Source organism: Ictidomys tridecemlineatus, chromosome 12 (assembly GCF_052094955.1).
Source record: "Ictidomys tridecemlineatus isolate mIctTri1 chromosome 12, mIctTri1.hap1, whole genome shotgun sequence".
Taxonomy (NCBI): Eukaryota; Metazoa; Chordata; class Mammalia; order Rodentia; family Sciuridae; genus Ictidomys; species Ictidomys tridecemlineatus.
The window spans coordinates 51,623,122-51,631,210 of NC_135488.1; the positions used below are offsets into that span (position 1 = coordinate 51,623,122).

At 34.0% G+C, this 8,089-nt stretch overlaps 1 pseudogene; it reads right to left on the reverse strand.

The window, feature by feature from the left end:
* Nucleotides 1-414: 414 nt before the first annotated feature.
* On the reverse strand, nucleotides 415-500 carry LOC120885122 (small nucleolar RNA U3; annotated as a pseudogene).
* Between the last annotated feature and the right edge of the window lie 7,589 nt (nucleotides 501-8,089).

Here is an 8,089-nt window from a genome sequence, read left to right on the forward strand (position 1 = left end):
AGCATTATATTCTCCAACTTCATCTATTTATCTGCAAATGCCATAATTTTATTCTCTTTTAATTCTGAGTAAGTTTACATTGTGTATATATACTAAAGTTTTTCTATCCATTCATCTACTGAAGGGCATCTAGGTTGAATCCATATTTTAGCTATTGTGAATTGTGCTGCTATAAACATTGATATGGCTGTGTCCCAGTAGTATGCTGCTTTTAAGTCCTTTGGGTATAAACCGAGGAGTGGGATAGCTGGGTCAAAAGGTGTTTTCATTCCAAGTTTTCCAAGGAATCTGCATACTGCTTTCCAGATTGACAGCACCAACTTGCAGTCCCACCAGTGACGTATGAGTGCGCCTTTTCCCCTACATCTTCACCAACACTTATTTTTGTTTGTATTCTTGATAGCTGCCATTCAGACTGGAGTGAGTTTCCAGTACTCTACATCATCAGAGAAACTTCTCTAGTAACATACCATAGAAATGATCTCTGAAAGTATAGTCTTCCTTAGAGTAACTTTTATTTCCATTTCTCTAATTGCTAGAGATGTTGAAATTTTTTTCATATGTTTGTTGATTGATCGTATATCATCTTCTGTGAAGTATCTGTTCAGTTTCTTTGACCATTTATTGATTGGGATATTTGTTTTTTTGGTGTTAAGATATTTGAGTACTTTATATATCCTAGAGATTAATGCTTTATCTGATGTGCTTGTGGTAAAGATTTGCTCACATTCTGTAAACTCTGTCTTCATCTCATTAGTTGTGACTTTTGCTGAGAAGAAACTTTTTAGTTTGAATTCACCCCATCTATTGATTCTCGATTTTATTTCTTGCTCTATAAGAATCTTATTAAGAAAGTTGTGGCCTACTTTGACATGATGGGCCTCCTCCTTGATGTCTTTTGCAACCCATTGTTCATTCAATAGCATATCATTTAGTCTCCAGGTGTTGGAGTAGCTTTTATTTTTTATTTTATCATTGATTTATAATTTCATTCTATTGTGGTCTGATAGAATGCAGGGGAGTATCTCTACTTTCTGTACTTAATAAGATTTGCATTATGGCATAACATATGGTCTATTTTAGAAAAGGATCCATGTGCTGCTGAGAAAAAAAGTTTATTAACTCATTGATGGATAATATACTCTATATATGTAAGTTAAGTCTAAGTTATTGATTTTATTATTGAGTTCTATAGTTTCTTTGTTTAGCTTTTGTTTGGAAGATCTATCTAGTGGTGAAAGAAGTGTGTTAAAGTCACCCAGAATTATTATGTTGTGATCTATATGACTCTTGAACTTGAGAAGAGTTTGATTGATGAGTGTACATGTTTCATTGTTTGGGGCATATATATTTATAACCATATGTCTTGCTAATGCATGGTTCCCTTAAACAATATGAAATGTCCATCTTAATCCATTTTTATTAACTTTGCTTTGAAATCTACTTTATTTGATATGAGGATGGGAACCCCTGCTTACTTATGTAGACCTTTTAAATGGTATATTTTATTCCAACCTTTAGTCTGTGGGCATCTTTTCCTATGAGTCTCTTGAAAGCAACATATTGTTGAATATTTTTTTTTTGAAATTAAATCTACCAGTCTATTTCTTTTGATTGGTGAGTTTAAGCCATTAACACTTAGGGTTACTATTGAGATATGGTTTGTATTACTAGTCATTGGTGTTTATTTTTGGTATTTAGATTGACTTTGATTCTCCTTTGGTTGGCTTTTCTTTTATTGTAGTTCTTTTCTTTGTAGATTTTCATTGTTGTTTTTCATTTCCTCCACATGGAATATTTTGCCAAGAATGTTCTATAATGCAGGCTTTCTTGCTGTAAATTCTTTTAGCTTTTGTTTATCATGAAATTTTTTTATGTCATCATCAAATTTGAAGCTTAATTTTGCCAAATATAAAGTTCTTGGTTGGCATTCATTATCTTTTAGAGCTTGGTATATGTTGTTCTAGGATCTCCTGGCTTTGAGTGTCTGGGTAAAAAGTTCTACTGAGTTCTTAATTGGTCTTTCCTTATAGGTGATCTGATTTTTCTCTCTTGTGGCCTTTGAAATTCTACCCTTATTCTTTATGCTAGGCATTTTTATAAAAATGTGTCTTGGTGTATATCTGTTGTAATTTTGTATATTTGGTTTCCTATAGGCCTCTTATATTTGATTTTCTAATTCATTCTTCATGCTTGGGGAATTTTCTGATATTATTTCATTGAAGAGATTGTTCATTCCTTTGGTTGGAACCTCTGAACCTTTCTCTATCCCCAAAAGTCTTAAATTTTGTCTTTCGATGGAATCCCATAATTCTTGGATGTTCTGTTCATGGTTTCTTACCATCTTTACTGTGAGGTCAACTTTATTTTCAAGATTGTATATTTTGTCTTCATTGTTTGAGTTCTTGTCTTCCAGGGATCTAGTCTGTTGGTGATGCTATCTATTGAGTTTTTTTTAATTGACTTATTGTTTTTTCATTTGAAGGATTTTTGTTTGTTTGTTTGTTTTCAGTATCTCTATCTTTTACTTGATGTAATCTCTTACAACCTGTATTTGCTCTCTTATCTCTTTGTTGGTGTGATTGATGGTTGCCTGAATTTGTTCTCTTATCTCTTTGTTGGAGTGATTGATTTTTGCCTGTATCTGTTCATTTAGGTCATTCTTTAATTCCCAAATCATTTTAGTTGTGTATATTCTGAATTCCTTCTCTGAAATTTCACCTACTGCACTATGTATGGATTCTAGTGTTGTCGTATCTTGGTTTGTTTAGGGCAATTTCCTCCCTTGTTTTTTCATGATGTCCATTATTTTCCTCTCCTGCAATGTAGACTTGAGGTATTATAGCTTCTGTCCCATTGTCTTATAGTGTGCCTACAGGTTAAAAATACCTCACTTTTAAGGGAGAGATCAATATTACAGCACTCAATATACCCAACGTGCAGCCATATGTCAATTAGCTTCTATTTTTACATTTATAGTTTTGTTACTGTAATCAGAAATGATGAGTTCAGTTATCTTCAACCATATACTCAATGAGTAATGCTTTACAGTTTCTGATGGTGAAAGGGGGCACTGAGGGATTGGCTGAGATGTTTATGAGGTAGGATCTGAGAATAGGAAGGTATTAGATTATAAGAATAGTGTGAGGGCAATCATAAGAAGTTGGCTATTGGTAGGAGAAAGAAGAGATAAGCAACCCCATGCAGGACTCTCTGTTACCTCAGCTACAGGATAACTGTCGGCACCCCTAGTAGAGAAACCTCTCATACAGACAGGCCACAGGGATCTTGGTGACATCTTACTAGGTCCTTATTTTTGTCCCTTGATAAAAACCATGATAGCCCAATTTTGTGGCGGTGGCAGCCTCAAGTCTATATGTATCCTGATGTTGGGCTGTGGAGCCATGCTTTGATGAATAAGGAACCCCAGTGTGGGGTGGCTCTCCCCTGAACTTGGAGCCATGGAGGATGAACTCAAATGTGTCATATTTACAAATTTCTACTAATTCATTTTTTAAAAAATAGTTTTCTGATGCTGGAGATTGAATGCACATCCCCAGTCCTTTTTAGTTTTTATTTTGAGACAGAGTTTTGGTAAGTCACTTATGATCTCAATAAGTTGCTAAGTGCTGACCTGGAACTTGCAATCCTTCTGCCTCAGGCTTCCTCCTGAGTTGCTGGGATTACAGGCATGTGCCACTTGCACAAGGTAACTCTTGGGTTTTAAGCATGCAGTTGTTTTCATTTGTTAACAATCGCCAGCTGTGTCCCATCCACATTTCCTTTCATGTGCTTGTTTATTTTCTTCTCAGGATCTCTATGTATGTAACCATCCTCCAAAACCATGTTCTGTTTGTGCTCAAAGTTGTAATTTTATACCTAATTCAAAATCCATTTCCTCTATTTCCCATTGTGCAAGCTAGAGCTGTATTAGTGGCTTGGTCTGGGATCAAATTACGTACTCTTTCCTTGTGGCTAACTAAGAGAAAGTACAAAGGAAAAAAAAAAAAGAGAGATACAGGCATCTCATTTGAATGTTAGGTAACACTTATCCTTTTAGACTGTGATTGTTGCATTCTGTCTGACAATTTTTTACTTATGGGTTTGGGGGACAGAGAAGATCAAAGTGATCCTAAAGGCCAATTGCTCATTCTGAACTGCTGTCTAAATCTAGTGACCCCTACTGATCCCTGACTGCTATCCTTCTTCAGATCCTTCAGTTCTATGGGCATGAGTCATCAGATCACCAGATGAAGAGTGTCCAGCTGAGAAATAAACTAGTGGTAGCTGTTTTTCATATACTCTTTAATTTTTAAATGTGATTGTATGGAGACACCTACTCTTGGCTCTAGGAATATAGCTAGTGCGTGTTTCTGAAAGGTACATAAAGAAATAGAATAATTGATTCCTAAATTCATGCAAAGATTTTTATTAAATGGATGTAGGATTGAAGACAAAAAAGTTGTTTTGGAACTAACCAAGTAGTGGTACCTGTTTTTGCCCACCTTGTAAAGAGAGGTTGGCATTAGCTGGCTTGGTGGATCTTACTTAAAATGCAGAAAAAATGAGTCACTTACACTCAGTGTGAAAACTTCATCACAATTCCAGGAAAAGAGCAAGAATCTATTGGTTTTTTTTTTAAATCAAGCTATGAATTAATCAAAAATTAAACAGATAAATTAGTATGTTATTCAAATTCCTTCAAAGTACCCAAGACGATTGGCTTTAGAGAATACTACAGGGTAGGAATGATTATAACAAGAAAGGAAGAAATTCAAGAAACCTGGTCTGTGGATGCAGATCATATGACTGCATTCAATTTTGAAAACCAACTGTGCAGAATAACAATGTTTTGAACATAACTTGAATGCTCCTGAAAAGAAACTATGGCATATTAAGTTTTGAAAACATTTTATTTTATAACCAAAGTATAACACTTGTGTAAGCAACCAAGTTACAATAGAGAAGGTAGTATCTTATATAGGAGATTCAAAATATTTCATTTAAAAGTCAACAAGGGATGATTTCAGAAAAGGTGTAGAAATTGATTTTTTTTTTTTTGGTCCAAGGGATTGAACCCTTGGTTATTTATCCACTAATTTACATCCCTCTTTCCATTTTTTTTTTAATTTTTAAAATTTTGAGACAAGTTATCTTTAAATTGCTAAGGGTTTCTCTACATTGTTGAGGCTGGCCTTGCACTTTCAATCTCCTCCCTCGGCCTCCTGTGTTGCTGGAATTACATGTATGCACCATTGTACCCAGCTATAGGAATAGATATTGAAAAATAAAAACACAGATCTAGGTATTCACCTCCCTCACCAGATTTGGGGAGTTTTTTGTCATTAGTTTTTAAAATATTTCTTCCATTTTTTCTTTCTCTGTTCCTCTGAGACTCTTACAATGCATATATTTTATGGCATCTTATAAATCACAGAGATTTTCTTTGCTTTTTAAAATTCATTCCTCCTATGATTGAACAATTTAAAACTATTTATGGGACAAAATAATTTCATTGATCTTTTTTTCTGATATATTAAATCTGCTGAGGAAGTTCCCTATCGAATCTTAGTTCATTTATTGTGTTTTGTAGCTTCAGAATTTCTGTTGGGTTCTTTTTCATGCATCACTGTTGAAATTTATATTTTGTTAATGTACTGTTCTCTTGATTTTTCTCTTTGCCTGTCTCTGTTCTCTTGGTGTTTACTAAATTTCTTTAAGATAATTATTATTAATTCTTTGTCAAGCAATTCATACACTTCCACTTCTATTTAGTCAGTTACTAGAAAATTAGTGTATTACTTTGAATTTTTTTTCTTTTTTTTTTCTTGGTACTGGAGATTGAACTCAGGGGCACTCAACCACTGAATCACATCCCCAGCCCTATTTTGTATTTTATTTAGAGATAAGGTCTCACTGAGTTGCTTAGTGCCTCAACGTTACTGAGTCTGGCTTTGAACGCAGGATCCCCCTCAGCCTTCTGAGCCACTGAGATGGGAAGTGTGTGCCACCACACTTGGCTCTCATGATTTTTCATATTTCTAATAAACTCATATTGAAGTCTGCATGTTTGAGGGAACAGTCACTTTTTTCAGACAGGTTTTAGAGGATAAAGATCTTTACCTATAGATGGGTGCAACATTGGCAATGATTTTTTGGTTATGACACTGAAAACACAGAAAACCAATACAACAGATAAATGGTATTGGGTAGAATAACCTATGAATGAAAAAGGCAACTTGCAAAGTAGGAGAAAATATTTATAAAGCATACAACTGACAAGGGATTAAATCCAAAATAGATTTGGAGCTCACACAACTCAACAGCAAAATAGAACACACACACACACACACACACACACACACACAATAACCTAGTTGAAAAAGGAAAAGCATGTCAACATACATTTCTCACAAGAGGATGTATAAATGACCATCAGGTTTATAAAAAGTATTCACCTTCATTAATCAGGGAGATCTAATTAAAATCCTTAATGGGATATGATCTTATCCTGTTAAGAATGCTATTGTCTCTCAAATAGATACCTGTTCACCCATGTTCATTTCAGCATTATTCACCACAACCAAGATAGAGAAACAACCTAAGTATCTGTGTATGGGTAAATTTGTTTTCATATTTATAAAGCTGGATCAGAGTGTGATAGGCTTAGCCACATGGTCTCAGTTACATGTACTTGAATCTAGAAATGTTTGACTTATAGAAACAGAGAACAATATTGATTGATAGGGACTGGGTAAAAGGGTAGGGGAGGTGTTGTTCAAAGGGTAAACATTTTTAGTTATGTAAGATGAATGAATTCTGGAACTCTAATATTCACAATGTAATAATAGTTAACAATATTGTATTGTTCACTAAGACTAAGGTTAAAACTTATAGTGATCTCATACACAATCAAAAAGCCACCTATCTGATGTGATGGATAAAAACATAGCATAATAGTTAAGACTTTGATTAGTGATTAGTAATTAAATCAAATAATTAGTTTGTGATTAATAAATCACAATGAATATATTTATCAAATCATCAGGATGTAAACCCTAAAGTTGTACCTTTTTAAAATGTCATCTGTACCTGATTGATGATATTAAAAACAATAAATAAATTAAAAATTAAAAAGGACAAATAAAGGAATAGGCTCTAGGGGTATATACATATAGAAAATGTATACCCTTATAGTTATGGAAGATTGAATAAGAACAGTGATTTTATTCCCCAATTTTTTTTCAAAATGGACTTGGAATATGTCATTGTCATTAACTAGGATAAGAAAAAAATTAATAAATACAGAATGCCATTTGGAATTATTACTCTGTTAGCTTAATCTGTCTGAACATGGAGTGCATTAATTATGGTAAAGGGTAACTGTATATAAGCTTTTTCAAGTTTATGAAAGTGTTTTTACATCTGTTTGAGATGCATAAAAAAATGAAGATGCATAGTTTTTTCCTGGTCTTCATGGAAAAACAAAGAAGATAAATCTTGATTATTTGTTCTGGGAAGAAAATAATTTCTTTGTGCTACAAGAGTTCAGAGCTCAAAGACAGATGAATTGCAAGTAATTCAGGGACAAGGATCTACCCTTTTAAGCCACCTTTGGCAAAGCTATTTATGTAAACTGAAGTCTGACCTGTCATGACCATTTATTACTCTGCCAATTTTTCGTATTGCAATGCATAGCTCATCTTGCTCTTATTTTTTTTAGACTTCCCAGATGAATTTTTAATGGCATGACTTCAAAATACCATGGATATAAATGATGTTTATATTTCACTTGCAATATCAGGGCTTGAAAGAATCGTTTGCCTACAAATTGTCCCTGGAAGGTACCTAAAAGCTGCAGCCTCATTCAGACTGCAAGATTGCAGATAGCTTGTAGGTTAACTTGAGCCGCTTGTCTCAGGGTAACAGGATGGAGGCAGAACATGAATAGCAAGAAGGAAAATCATGTCTAGGGATTTGCTTTTGAAGAACTCATATAATCTATGAATGATGAAAGTGATTACTTCATCAAATATGCAATGGTGAATGACTTTGCTTTAGGAATTTTGAAATCATCACTGTTTCATCA